General features: G+C 44.7%; 1 long non-coding RNA gene across 1 annotated transcript; it reads left to right on the top strand.

The window, feature by feature from the left end:
* Positions 1-10,301: 10,301 nt before the first annotated feature.
* LOC147030442 (uncharacterized) lies at positions 10,302-13,779 on the top strand. The gene is made up of 3 exons (XR_015055779.1): positions 10,302-10,439; positions 13,536-13,601; positions 13,710-13,779. It is a non-coding gene; the product is annotated as an uncharacterized LOC147030442 (long non-coding RNA).
* Positions 13,780-14,244: the final 465 nt, after the last annotated feature.

The raw sequence follows: 14,244 nt of genomic DNA, 5'->3' as shown, positions 1-14,244 counted from the left end.
TGCAGATTGTATACTCCTCAGTCTGATATTATTGATGTGAATGAGATGCGCTATCTGTTATTCCGAACAAAGGCAGGGAATGTGGAGTCAGGACAATTGCCACCATGTAAGGACTGTCTGAAGATGCACACCATCCATGCCAACTATCAATCAGCAATCTGGCACCATAGCCTGAAAGTTCGCCCAAACATTCCCAGCCCATTGGACTGCACTGCTTGGATTCTTGGTGACCAAATGCAGCTCAAAATCAACTGGATGAATGGATCTCCTGCTCCTGATGTAGTTCTTGAGTTCATGTCCTGCAAATGCAAGCGTGTCTGTAGCCTCCCAGGTTGTCAGTGTATGGTAAATGGATTGAATTGTACCGATGCCTGTACCTTACAGTCCTGTGATAACGACATCATCAGGGATGAGGGACAAATGGATGAAGTATCTGATGAGGAAGGACAGAGTAATAATGATCTATTTATTAATACTGAAGGACCAATTTTGTGCTCCTCCTCACGGTCGCGTCACGTTTTTCTCGGTACTGTGACCTGGACTGAAAGAAACTTCGTACCTGTAAGAGTGCATCGCACATAGTGGTAATAGTCAACTTTCAACTCTGAAGCAGAATAAACACTTTTCGTTGAGATGGGGGCGAGGAGTGAAGAGGCGGGGGCGGGGAATGAAGAGACGGGGGCAGGGAGTGAAGAGGCGGGGGCAAGGTAAGCAAATTTTTGGGCGGAGGTAAGCAAATTGAAAGCGGGAGACAGGGGGAAATGGGGCGGGGGCTGGGTTGAATTAGGCGGAGTTGAGTGTGAGGGGTGGACAGGGGGTGGGGGCCCGGGGGCAAGTGGGGCGGGGAATCAAGAGACGGGGGCGGGGAGTGAAGAGGCGGGGCAAAGCAAATTGAATGGGGCAGGGGCGGGGGGATGAGTAGGCAGGGGCAAGCAAACCCTGTCCAGTCCATGTCCCTCGAGTGTGTGTGAGCTGGTGAGGGTGGTTGAATGAACGGAATCTGTCTGTGACGGGGTTTCAGCTAGTATTACTTATTAGTGCTGAGATTTGAACAATATGCAACGATGTTTGCAGATTTTGTTTTCTTGTGTAAATATAGAGCAAATTAGACTACAACATGAACTATGATACATACCCGGTATATACATTTTATTTGGAGTTCCCGGTTCACTATCAGAATGACTTCAGCTGACAGTTTGCATTATCACAAGTTTGTAAATGTATATTTTTTAGGAATCTGTGTGAGCAATATTCACATCAAAGTAATGCATATCAGCAGTACTATAAACGGCTATGCAATACTAAGTCCAGTATAATTTCCAAAATTGTTTTTGTCTTTGTAACTCGTTTACGATTTGTGGGTTTGAAAAAGCTACGATTTTTTTTTGTCAAGTAATGTATTTAAAAAGTACTTCATAATATTGAGCATGTCCAAACACACATAATTGATAAATTAATGCACAATTTTTGGGTTTCTAGTAACTGTATTGATTGTGTTGAGTTAATGTGTAACTGGGTTTCAACAGTTTAGGTGATTGTTACGTTTTTTACAAAAAGACCCCCCCCCCCCATGCATTTAAGCTGGTATAATGACACTCAGCTACCCTAGACAGAGGTCTATCATGCTGTTTTGTGTCCCAGACACATATACCTATTTAATAAACCCAAAAGTGTTACCTGCCCTCAGATGATACCAATTCATGAACATCAGGGGTCTGGCCCATGGACTACCATCAATGCTCAGGCTACCTAAAATTTTAACATCGCCACACCTCTCTATCTCCATAACTTCCAGGTACGTATCAAATTCTCATTAAAACTGATCAACTTTTTCTGCTGTCACGACCGTTCCAAGGAGGCCATTCCATGCATTAACTACTCTCTGAGTGAAAGACCCCTGTCTCACTGCTGTCTTAACTCTCCTCTTTACTCCCAGGAGTAAAGGAGCCCCTGGTCCTATTACTGTCTCCTCTTTTGAACAATTCATCTTCACTTATTTTATCTCTACCTTTCATTATCTTAAACATCTCCATCATGTCTCCTCGTAACCACCTCCTTTCTTGGGAAAAAGCCCTGTCTCCTTCAGCCGCTCCTCAGAGCTGAGTCAAGCAAGGCCCAGAATCAATCTGGTCATCCTGCGCTGAGCCCTCTCTGCGGCATCCAAGTATTTCCTGAACTGTGGTGACCAAAACTGCACACAATATTCTAGTTGTGGCCCTCACTAAATTCCTGTACAATGTTAACACCACCTCTTTTGATTTATAAAAAAATGATCCCCCTCCGAATACAACCTAAAACCCTATTTGCTCCTGCTCCACATGAAGCTGCCCGATACTGTGCTACCTGATTACCTCCCGTATCCATGACAACCCCCAGATCCTTCTCCTGTGTGACACGCTCTAAAATTACCCCTTGTATCCTGTAATCTCTATTTTCATTGTTCTTTCCCATCCCCAACACCTTACACTTGCTCAGGTTAAATTCAATCTTCCAATCTTTTGCCCAATCTATACAAGTATCAATTGACCCTTTGCACTAAGCGAGTGACGTCACAGCGGAAGGTCAGGCTCCGCCATATTGAGTGGCAAAAAATCATGGCTACCACGCACGTGTCACGCGAACTTCTGGGCTATTTCCATGGATTAGATGATATTTCTAAGAAGAGGTACTGCGAAAAACTGAAGCTGTGTGGTCTTACTGAAGATCCTTATATTATTTCAAAGGACAAATGGAGAACACAAAGGAAATTTTGGCCTCAAATCATTTTCCCTGACATCTATGTTTACCTTGTTGAAACGCCGAGTCCTTACACTCAAGCCAGCCTGAAAGCCTTCAAGAGTATGGACGCTTACTCATATTATGTCGTCGGGTTTGTTAGTGACATAATCTCGACGAAAGCTGACAAGAACTGTATTATCGTGAGGGCAAAGGTAAGCCTGTTTTCTTTCATTTCACTCTTATTGTATTCGCTGTTGCTTGTTTTGTTCAGCAACCAGTGTCACTTTTTTAACCTGACTGCTGCCACATAGTCCATGTGCCCAGGCATATATCGGTACCATCTGAGGAAACCAAACTTTAGGGCTACTAAGTTATTGGTAGGGACTATATGATTATTTCAATATGTGATAACCGTTCCAGAAGAGCAGCTTAGTGTATGTATTTTGCATTTTTACCATTTTACTATTCTGAGATATTGACGTTTTGGGGAAAAATAAAAAATAAAAAAATAAAAACAAGGACCACTGGGAGGAAGTGGCAGAGCTGAAGTCCACGCAGGAGGAGGCAGACACCCGAATGCTTCTGCATGCTCTGCATGCAGCAGAGGCTGTGTAAAAGGCTGTGGTGATCACTGCCAAAGATACAGATGTCCTCGTGCTGTGTCTTGCCTTCATTAAGGACATCCCATGCCCCGTGTATCAGAAGTGTGGTACGCAAACCCGCACATGGTTCCTAGATCGATGGGAGACAGTGTCTGTGATGCACTGGTTGGACTGCACGTGTTCTGCGGTTGTGATACAGTCAGTGCCTTTGCAGGCCAGGGAAAGATGGGCGCCTTGAAGCAAATGAAGTCGGATAAGACCTACCAAGAGGCCTTCAGTCAGCTCGGTCATTCATGGGAAGTATCCACCGAGCTCTTTCAGAAGCTGCAAGAGGTCACCTGCCACATGTACGTGCAGTCTACCAACACCACGAAAGTCAATGAACTCCGACATCAACTCTTCTGTGCCAGACAGGGAGATATAGAGTCCAGTCAGCTTCCACCATGTAAAGACTGCCTCTTCATGCACGTCCTCCATGCAAACTACCAGGCTGCTATTTGGAGGTGCTGTCTGCATTGCCAACCCTATGTTCCAAGTCCCAAGGGTTGTGGATGGACCACTGATAACGGGAAGCTGGCCATCGAGTGGATGCAGGGTTCTCCAGCAGCGGATGCAGTGTTGCAACTGCTTTCCTGCAAGTGTGGACGGTTGTGCAAACTCCCAGACTGCACGTGCCTTGCCAATAGCCTGAAGTGCACTGACATGTGCAAGTTGCGAACCTGCAGCAACCAGCCCTCTGATGTTGAGGAAGAGGTTAGAGACCTCGATGACTCTGACGCTGATAACAGTGATGAAGACTAGACGACTGATCCATGGTGTGAATGTTTTGGCACAATCACAAGGACATTCACGGCTACAAATATGCATGAGTAAAACATAGTACATAAGCATGCCACAGCAGCGTGGTGAAATTTGGATTTGTGGTGTAGTCATGCCCGCGGGGAGGGGCATGATGATGATGCATGATGGGCGTGATGGTGGAGGAGTGGCCGTGGGGTTCGGCGAGGGATATGAGGTGTGCACGCCGTCTGAGGTGTCGTAGTAATACTGGAGTCGGCCGGCTCGTGAGTGTACCGCGTATGGAATAAAGGAGAGTCGCGGGCACAGTACGCCCTGGCTCGCACTCGTGCAACACAGCCCGGCTCGACTCCAGTATTACTACGACACCTCAGACGGCGTGCACACCTCATATCCCTCGCCGAACCCCACGGCCACTCCTCCACCATCACGCCCATCATGCATCATCATCATGCCCCTCCCCGCGGGCATGACTACACCACAGGATTATCCATAAATTTCACATTTTGGACGCTTGTTGGAACTAGGGTAGGGGAAGGGCAATTCCTTTAACTGTGGTAAAAACTTGTAAAATGTTCATAAATGTTTTCCTCATACAACATGTGCATGTTGTAGGCTACTGCGGTTCAGTAGCACTACCTAGGGAACTTGTATGAGAATATTATAAATGAAAATGCACTGAAAATCACTAATCAGCAACATTTTGATAGGCCCTATTGTTCGTCCCTTTCTGCCATAAAACAAATTCTGCTTTCAGGAATGACAAAGGATTATTCGGATGGTATAAATAAAGCATTTCAGACATGTATTTGTGGTTTGCAGTTCATTCTAGCCCCATGTGGAAATAGCAATTGCATCATTAGTGAATGTTTCTGAGTTTGACTTTTCGCTTTCATTATGCGGAGGTGGGTACATTCCAGAGATGATAACTACCAAGAATCTGCCAGTCTGCAATGGTTATCACATCAAAATATGATTATATATATATATATATATATATATATATATATATATATATATATATATATTCAAAAATCATAACTAGGATTGGTTTCCTTAGATGGTACCGACAAGTGGACTTTCTGGCCTGGGCCCATGGACTAACAAGTTAATTTCAAGTGAAACTTGTCTAAATGCTAAGTTTGTAGAAAATCTTCGTTCGTCAGTTTGCTTACAGATACATTATATTTTTTCCATGACAAACATCCGGTGTAATGCCACACTGCTGTGGATATTTCCAAGTGCTGTTTTTTTTTATGTATTATACATATTTTTGTGAAAATGTCACTCTGATTTTTTCTTTCAAATTTCTAAAATGCTATTTAAAAAACTATTTAATTTAATCTGCGATGAAATAGCAATAAGACAAGTTTCGAGGAAACAACTCAAAACTGTGCACGTTAGACAGCTGTTAGAAAGGCGATCCAGCCTATCTCATTCTGTCAATAAAACAAGGGATATAATGCATTTTAATGATACAAATCAGACAATATTTTGTAACCACCAGCTATTTAATACCAACTACTGAAATAACGTATCAGAAATTAGTTACATACCGGAGACAAAATGAAGGCCACACAACCAGTCATGTTCGCCAGGTCGCCATTTTTCTCTTCTCAGAACCGATATCCAAAGATTTCGTCGGTCTCCTTCAGCGGGAAAGCGGTAAAACTGCACTCCAGAGCCTTTAGTACATCCCGGGGCACAACAACTCTTACCCATTTGTAGAAAAAAAATCGCTTGCTTGGAAATAACGGTGTAGCTGAAGTGGAGACTATTGGTTGTTATGGACGAAGTATACTTTCTTGCCACTCAATATGGCGGAGCTGCCACAGTCACGTGACCGGTGACGTCATCTGAATAAGGGCCGTACTTTCCTCAATCTGTTCACCACCCCCCTCTGATACCCACCTCATCTCCAAGCTTTGTGCTATCTGCAAATTTGAAAAGCTTCCTCTTTACCCCATTATCCAACTTCACTTCACAATTAATGAATGCTAAATCTTCAAATTGTAACCTTGTGTGACGCCTCAATGGCTGCAATGCGCGTACTTATCGGCTGAATTGCTCACGTGATCTGCAGAGACTGACAACACGCCATTCCGACACGATCGCTTCTTCTTCTTCTTCTTCTTGATTGTTCCGATACGAGCTCTTCTTCTTGATTGTTCCGATACGAGCTCTTCTTCTTCTTCTTGATTGTTCCGACACGAGCTCTTCTTCTTCTTATTGATTTCGCCGACACGAGCTCTTCTTCTTCTACTTCTTGTTCCGACACGAGGTCGACTGCGAGGGTCTCTTTTTAGTGCGCATGCGCGAACACTTCCCGTATTTTCAAGGCGTTGCTAATTACAGAAGAAACGTCCATTGACACTGTGGGGTTACATAACTTTTACCATTACCTTGTTATACATATAATCTCAACACAAACCTTACTAACTTTGTTTGACGTTCTTCTAATCGAATCATGTTTCAAACGTTTTTCGTGGAAACTCGCCAAGCCACGTGATTGATCAAATCAAAACCCGTGATCAACCAGACAACCGTTATTTTCACAAACAAAACGAATGTTTTCACGCCCTTTCAGTTTGCTGTCTTACAGCCATCGATAGGACCTTGCTCTTTCGCTTTTTGATGATATAAAGTGTCTATTAAGAGCAATGGATTCCAATTTTGGACAGAAACATCAGTTGAGCTTTGACAACAATCCCCCATATCTCCATCACGGGAGGAATTGTGGTGGTTGAACAATTCCTCATCTCCATCACGTCTACATTCGATGTTGGCTGACAATTCCCCATCTCCATCATGGGTGGAATCAAGGTCGTCCAACAATCCCCCATCTCCATCACGGGTGGAATTGAGGTCGTTTCACAATTCCCCATCTCCATCACGGGTGGAATCTTGGTGGTCCAACAATCCCCCATCTCCATCACAGGAGAAATTGAGGTGGTCGAACAATCCCTCATCTCCATCACGTCAACATGCGATGTTGGCTGACAATTCCCCATCTCCATCATGGGTGAAATCAAGGTCGTCCAACAATCCCTCATCTCCATCACGGGCGGAATTGAGGTGGTCAAACAATCCCCCATCTCCATCACGGGTGGAATCTTGGTGGTCCAACAACCCCCCATCTCCATCACGGGTGGAATTGAGGTCATCTCACAATTCCCCATCTCCATCACGGATGGAATCTTGGTGGTCCAACAATCCCCCATCTCCATCACAGGAGAAATTGAGGTGGTCGAACAATCCCTCATCTCCATCACGTCAACATGCGATGTTGGCTGACAATTCCCCATCTCCATCATGGGTGAAATCAAGGTCATCCAACAATCCCTCATCTCCATCACGGGCAGAATTGAGGTGGTCTAACAACCCCCATCTCCATCATGGGTGGAATTTAGGTGGTCTAACAATCCCCCATCTCCATCACGGGTGGAATTTAGGTGGTCTAACAATCCCCCATCTCCATCACGGGAGGAATTGAGGTGGTCTAACAATCCCCCATCTCCATCAAGGGAGGAATTGAGGTGGTCTCACAATTCTCCATCTCTATCACGTCTATATGCAATGTTGGCTGACAATTCCCCATCTCCATCACGGATGGAATCAAGGTCGTCCAACAATCCCCCGTCTCCATCACGGGTGGAATCGAGGTCATCCAACAATCCCTCATCTCCATCACGGGAGGAATTGAGGTGGTCTAACAATCCCTCATCTCGATCACCTCTATATGCGATGTTGGCTGACAATTCCCCATCTCCATCACGGATGGAATCAAGGTCGTCCAACAATCCCCCGTCTCCATCACGGGTGGAATCGAGGTCATCCAACAATCCCTCATCTCCATCACGGGAGGAATTGAGGTGGTCCAACAATCTCCCATCTCCATTACAGGAGGATTTGAGGTGGTCTTACAATCCCCCATCTCCATCACGGGAGGAATTGAGGTGGTCTAACAATCCCTCATCTCTATCACCTCTATATGCGATGTTGGCTGACTATTCCCCATCTCCATCATGGGTGGAATCAAGGTGGTCCAACAATCCCCCCCATCTCCATCACGGGAGGAATCAAGATGGTCAAGCAATTCCCTATCTCAATCACATGTGGAGTCGAGGTGGGAGAGAAATTCCTCATCACCACGGTCTCTGGCACAGAGGTTGGAACACAGTTCCTCGTCTTCTTTGCCTCTGGATGTCCCTTTCCAGGTTAGCAAGATGTTAAGAGTTATCTCTTTTACAGATCACTTGCGCTTTTGACCGGTGAGCGTATGGCGATTCAGTGGTGTCTGTGAGTGAGTGAGTTATTGAGTTAGTCAATCTGTAAACACTTCGGTCATTATCACTTGAACCAAACATTCCATTTTGATAAAATATGTGCGGCTCGTTAATGGGGTCTATGAGGGGTGGGGGGTTTGACCCCCCCACCCCCCAGAATAGGTATTTGCTCTCTTCTCTGAAACTACACATGCAATTTCGATGAAACTTGATCACAACCTTCATCACCCATGATGTACCAATGTTTGTTCACAACATTAAAATAATCGGAGTCTGAGGGGCGTAACAGTGCCTGTTGCTCCTGATGCAGGTGAGTGTCGCGACAATCGATCCTATTGTTTGTCATGGAGAAGGGACGTGTTGGTTGAGGTTAAAAACCCACTTCATGTCACGGATCAATATCATGTCCCTTGCAGTTGAGTTGTGAGATGTGAGCAGATCCTCACCTTTTATTTGTAAACTTTCGTTGTGACGTTTGTAATGAAGTGACTCGAATGGTAAGGTGAAATAACGATCCTGAGAAACATCTAGTTTGAAGATCTTGACGTACTCTTTCTCTGATCTTCGAATGAAACATGACGTTTTCTCAATTTTTGTTATTGTTCAGATCGAGAAGTATGACGTCATCAAAAAGCTCGGTGAAGGAGGTCAGGGAGCAGTTTACAAAGCGAGGAACACCTTGTGTGGTGATGAGGTACGGAAAAGTGTCATGCTTTCAGGGTTGTGGTCAGGATTCATAAAGGTGAACATGAAAAGATTTTCCTCTTCCTGTACCTGTAAATTCATTCATTTAATCTCAATTCGCTCCCTCAAAGTTCCCTCCAACCTGTGAAGTTAATGTAAATGAGTGGAAATGTGGTAAAATTCACCTCAATTACGTTGTTTATCCTCTTCCTGCATTTATAAACTTGTGTATGCCTGTTGTTGGCTTAATGGTTTGGGTGGTGAGCTTGGGATCCGAGGCATCCTGAGTTCAAATCCCACTTTGCTGTTGAATTAATAACAGGTGGGGTTGATTCTGCCTGTCATCCTTCTGATATCGGCAAAATGAGTGCCATCTTGCTGGTATACTGTGTCAGAGTGGTGACCCGTCCACTCGTCCAGGGTTGTGCCCAATAGCCAAGGAGACTGCTGAGGTAGCACCAACACTCTGCACAGAGTATGGTCCCAATGGATGGATGGAAACTCATCTCTTTTCCCTGAACTCTGAACTTTACCTTTTGCTGATGGAGCCTGTTAATGTGATTGGCTGTTCCCCTTTTACCTTGGAAAAGCATGTGACCATGTTGGTCTGCATGTTTTGTAAAGGAGATCACAAAGCTTGTGAGATGTAAATTGATGTAAATTGTCTGACTCACACCTGTGCACCTGGAACTACATCACAAGTTAATGATCAACTTTTACCTGTCTGTATCTCTTCCAGGTTGCAATTAAAGTTTCCTTGAAGAACGACTTCGAGAAAGTGAGTTTATTTCATGCCATTTGGGGTTAGAGTGCAAATCACAGTGAAATGTGACTTTACCTGTAACTTCCGTTCATGATTTACACCCATTGGTGGAAAGTAAATAGATTCACAAAGTAAGCAGTTATTACTGGGACCAATTAAAACGTCATCTTTACCATTTACATCACAAAAAGATAAACCTTTTAACTTCAATAAGGAATGTTCCTGAGAATATGGAATATGATGAAACTTTGTCTCAGGAGAGTAACCAGTCCTGAAAGGTATTCGTGAGGTTAAAATCTCGGGGGTGGGGATTGCCTGGACTCCGCATACTGTACCGCACATGACGTCACTTTATTCTCTCTCTCTCTCTCTCTCTCTCTCTCTCTCTCTCTCTCTCTCTCTCTCTCTCTCTCTCTCTCTCTCTCTCTCTCTCTCTCACACACACACACACTCCCCCTCTCTCCTTCTCTCTCTCACTCCCTCTCTCTCCTTCTCTCTCTCACTCCCTCTCTCTCTTCTATCTCTCTTTCTCTTTGCAGTTTTCAAAAGAAGCCTCCATCATTTCTTCCTTACATCATCCCAATATCAGTAAGTGAGTATTTCATTTCAATGGATAAATTGTTCTTTGAGTTTCATCGTGATGATGTTAAATCATGATGCTTTGTTTGTATTTTCATGGTTATTCACTGATAAGGTTTGTTATCCTTCATTTAAATATGGATGGGTTGAGGACCCTGGGAATCTTACTTAAAAGTAAGCCATCTTGTGCTCGTAGCATGGTCAGATTACTGCATGGGGTTAACTCTTTCATTCACAACACTTATCGGCGACGTGTTCGGACATGGATGCAGCAGGGATACAATGGGCCAAACGGTCTTTCAATGTGCAGCATTGGCGGCAAGGTGCATCCACAGAACTTCCGAAAGGACCGTCTGGTGAACCCTCCCATTGACCTTCTCAACAATCCTCTTGAGGAAGTTCAATCATTCAAACTCCTGGGTCTCACAATCAGCCATGATCTTTCTTGGGCAAACCACATTCCAAAGTTGGTCTCCAAGGCCAGCCACCGACTGGGCATCCTGCGTCATACAAAGTCCTTCCTTGGTACACCTGAACTCCTATTAAACGATAAGACTCATCCGCAGCTTGATGGAGCACATACTCTCTCCTATGGGTTGGCTCCCCTACCTCACACCTTACTCAGGTCAATGCCGTGGAAACCAAGACCTTCAGGATCATTGGAATCTTCATTATGGGCCGATCACTTTCCTATCTCGACGGCCGATCTTTTCTGGTCTGGTCTTGCAACCTCTGCTCTTTCCGTGCTTCCCCCGCCATTCCCCCATCCACCGGAGGTATCTGTTGGGCACACAAGGTCCACCATTAACCCCCTTCTTGTGAAACTTCCAAAATCCAGGATCACTGCTCAGCTCTACTCACTCGTTCCTCTTTCTCCCACCTGTGCAACCAAATACCCCATTCTCCCCAATCTTGTTCTTCCCTCCAACTCTTCAAGACAGCTGTTATCACCATCTCAGATAACCCCCCCCCTCCCTCATTCAAAAACATGACATATCTGTACGCCAGTTAATGCACCCCCGGCCCCTCCTGCACCTCCTTCCAAATTTCCAGTTTTTCCCGAACTGAGAGTATGTTTCTTGGTCCATCTTGTCCAGTGTCCACCCCATGCATCCTCCCCACACCCATTGCTTGTCCCAATCTCCCCCTATTTTGTTTTTCAAGCCCACTATTTGTGTGTCTGTCTCTCTCTGTCTGTCTGTCCCTCTCTCTCTCTCTCTCTCTCTCTCTCTCTCTCTCTCTCTCTCTCTCTCTCTCTCTCTCTCTCTCTCTCTCTCTCTCTCTCTCTCTCTCTCTCTCTCTCTCTCTCTCTCTCTCTCTCTCTCTCTCTCTCTCTCTCTCTCTCTCTCTCTCTCTCTCTCTCTCTCTCTCTCTCTCTCTCTCTCTCTCTCTCTCTCGTACCTTTTGTTCTGTTGTCTCCTGATCTGTTCAGTGTTCTAGCTCTTCCATGAGCCTTGAGTCTATATATAAAAAAAATTAAAATGTTTTCATTTAATGGTGAAACGAAGATGGGGAATCACGAGATTGTGCCTTTTGTTTCCCGATATAATGAATGGAAGACAATGTTTGGTTCAGAAGATCAATCATTGTGGGAAACGAGATGGAATAACGACTTACCACAACTTCTTCACACTCCGTGTCACAACGACTTACCCCAACCACTTCACACTCCGAGCAATAACGACTTACCCCAACAACTTCACACTCCGAGTAATACCGACTTACCCCAACAACTTCACACCCTTAGTAATCACGATTTACCTCCAACTATTTCATACTCTGAGTAATAACGACTTACCCCAACTTCTTCACACTCCGAGTAATACCGACTTACCCCAACAACTTCACACCTTTAGTAATCACGATTTACCCCCAACTATTTCACACTGAGTAATAACGACTTACCCCAACTTCTTCACACTCCGAGTAATACCGACTTACCCCAACCACTTCACACTGCGAGTAATAACGACTTACCCCAACAACTTCACACCCTTAGTAATCACGATTTACCCCCAACTATTTCACACTCTGAGTAATAACGACTTACCCCAACTTCTTCACACTCCGAGTAATACCGACTTACCCCAACAACTTCACACCCTTAGTAATCACGATTTACCCCCAACTATTTCACACTCTGAGTAATAACGACTTACCCCAACTTCTTCACACTCCGAGTAATACCGACTTACCCCAACAACTTCACACCTTTAGTAATCACGATTTACCCCCAACTATTTCACACTGAGTAATAACGACTTACCCCAACTTCTTCACACTCCTTGTCACAACGACTTACCCCAACCACTTCACACTGCGAGTAATAACGACTTACCCCAACCACTTCACACTGCGAGTAATAACGACTTACCCCAACTTCTTCACACTCCTTGTCACAACGACTTAACCCAACATCTTCACACTCCTTGTCACAACGACTTACCCCAACTTCTTCACACTCCTTGTCACAACGACTTACCCCAACTTCTTCACACTCCTTGTCACAACGACATACCCCAACCACTTCACACTCCGAGTAATAACGACGTACCTCAACTTCTTCACACTCCTTGCCACAACGACTTACCCCAACCACTTCACACTCCGAGTAATAACGACTTACCCCAACCACTTCACACTCCAAGTAATAACGACGTACCTCAACTTCTTCACACTCCTTGTCACAACGACTTACCGCAACCACTTCACACTCCAAGTAATAACGACGTACCTCAACTTCTTCACACTCCTTGTCACAACGACTTACCGCAACCACTTCATACTTCACACTCATGATCATGGACGGTGTCCCGGATTGATGGACCCCTGAGATCATCCATTGAATGTACACAAACTACGTTCCCAGCACAAGGAATGTTGAGATCACCCTTTATGTGGAACTTCATGCTGAGTAGAAGTGGGTAGCTCTCCACAGTTAAACTACTTCAGTCATGTGACGGCGAGCCAGTCAAAGGCCTCACCGTGTCACCTTTGAACCTCCTATTCACTCCACAGATGTAGTTATCATAATGTGGAATTGTTTTCATTTCTGCATTTTGCTTCTGATGATTCTTTCTGCTGCACTCTGTCATCACCACGTAGTTCAAGTTTCCGATGTTAACAAGACCGAGGAGATGATGTTCGTGGTCCTGGAACTCGCACATGGTGGTATGTTTTTAATCAATATTCTGTTCCTAAGGTGTGCACCTGTTATCAAATCTGATCATTTCACATTGGCGTTCATTTCACTCACTCATGGCAACTTATCCACACAAGGAGCTGTTGGATTATCGGCAACATCATGCACCAATGACAAGGGAGAAGATACGTCCCATCATTTCCCAGGTGAGCTGAGCCTGTATTGACGTCATTCTTCGTGATGTTCACCGTGTGGTTTAAATCAGGATTTTTCAAATGAACAACATTTGTTGGAAACTCCAATTTGCATAACGACTCGTTAATTCAGTGCTTTCTTTCCAGGCGGCGTCTCCATTCAGTTACATCCACAGCAAGAACATCATGCAAGGGGACATCAAGGTAAAACGAATCTCAACAACAAAACCTCATGAGGATGTCGTCATAGAGGGACATCAGTGAAACACTGTCACAGAAGGGAGAGGTTTCTCTTTGGGGAAACAGGACAATGTATCAGAAATGAAGTAAAGTTTCACTAGAATTGTCTCATTTGGACTGATTTGAATGAGGATGAACAAAACAAGGAGACCGAGCACCCTCAGAGACCTTCTCGACCTTGGTACACATTGATAGCAATTCACGAGTCAAGCTCACAATTACTGTAACAAGGATCGAT

This window comes from Eptatretus burgeri, chromosome 3 (genome assembly GCF_056783735.1).
Source record: "Eptatretus burgeri isolate ZD-2024b chromosome 3, Ebu_testis_v1, whole genome shotgun sequence".
Lineage (NCBI taxonomy): Eukaryota > Metazoa > Chordata > Myxini > Myxiniformes > Myxinidae > Eptatretus > Eptatretus burgeri.
The sequence above is the reverse complement of the archived record's forward strand: the minus strand, read 5'-3'. Positions and strand labels throughout refer to the sequence as shown.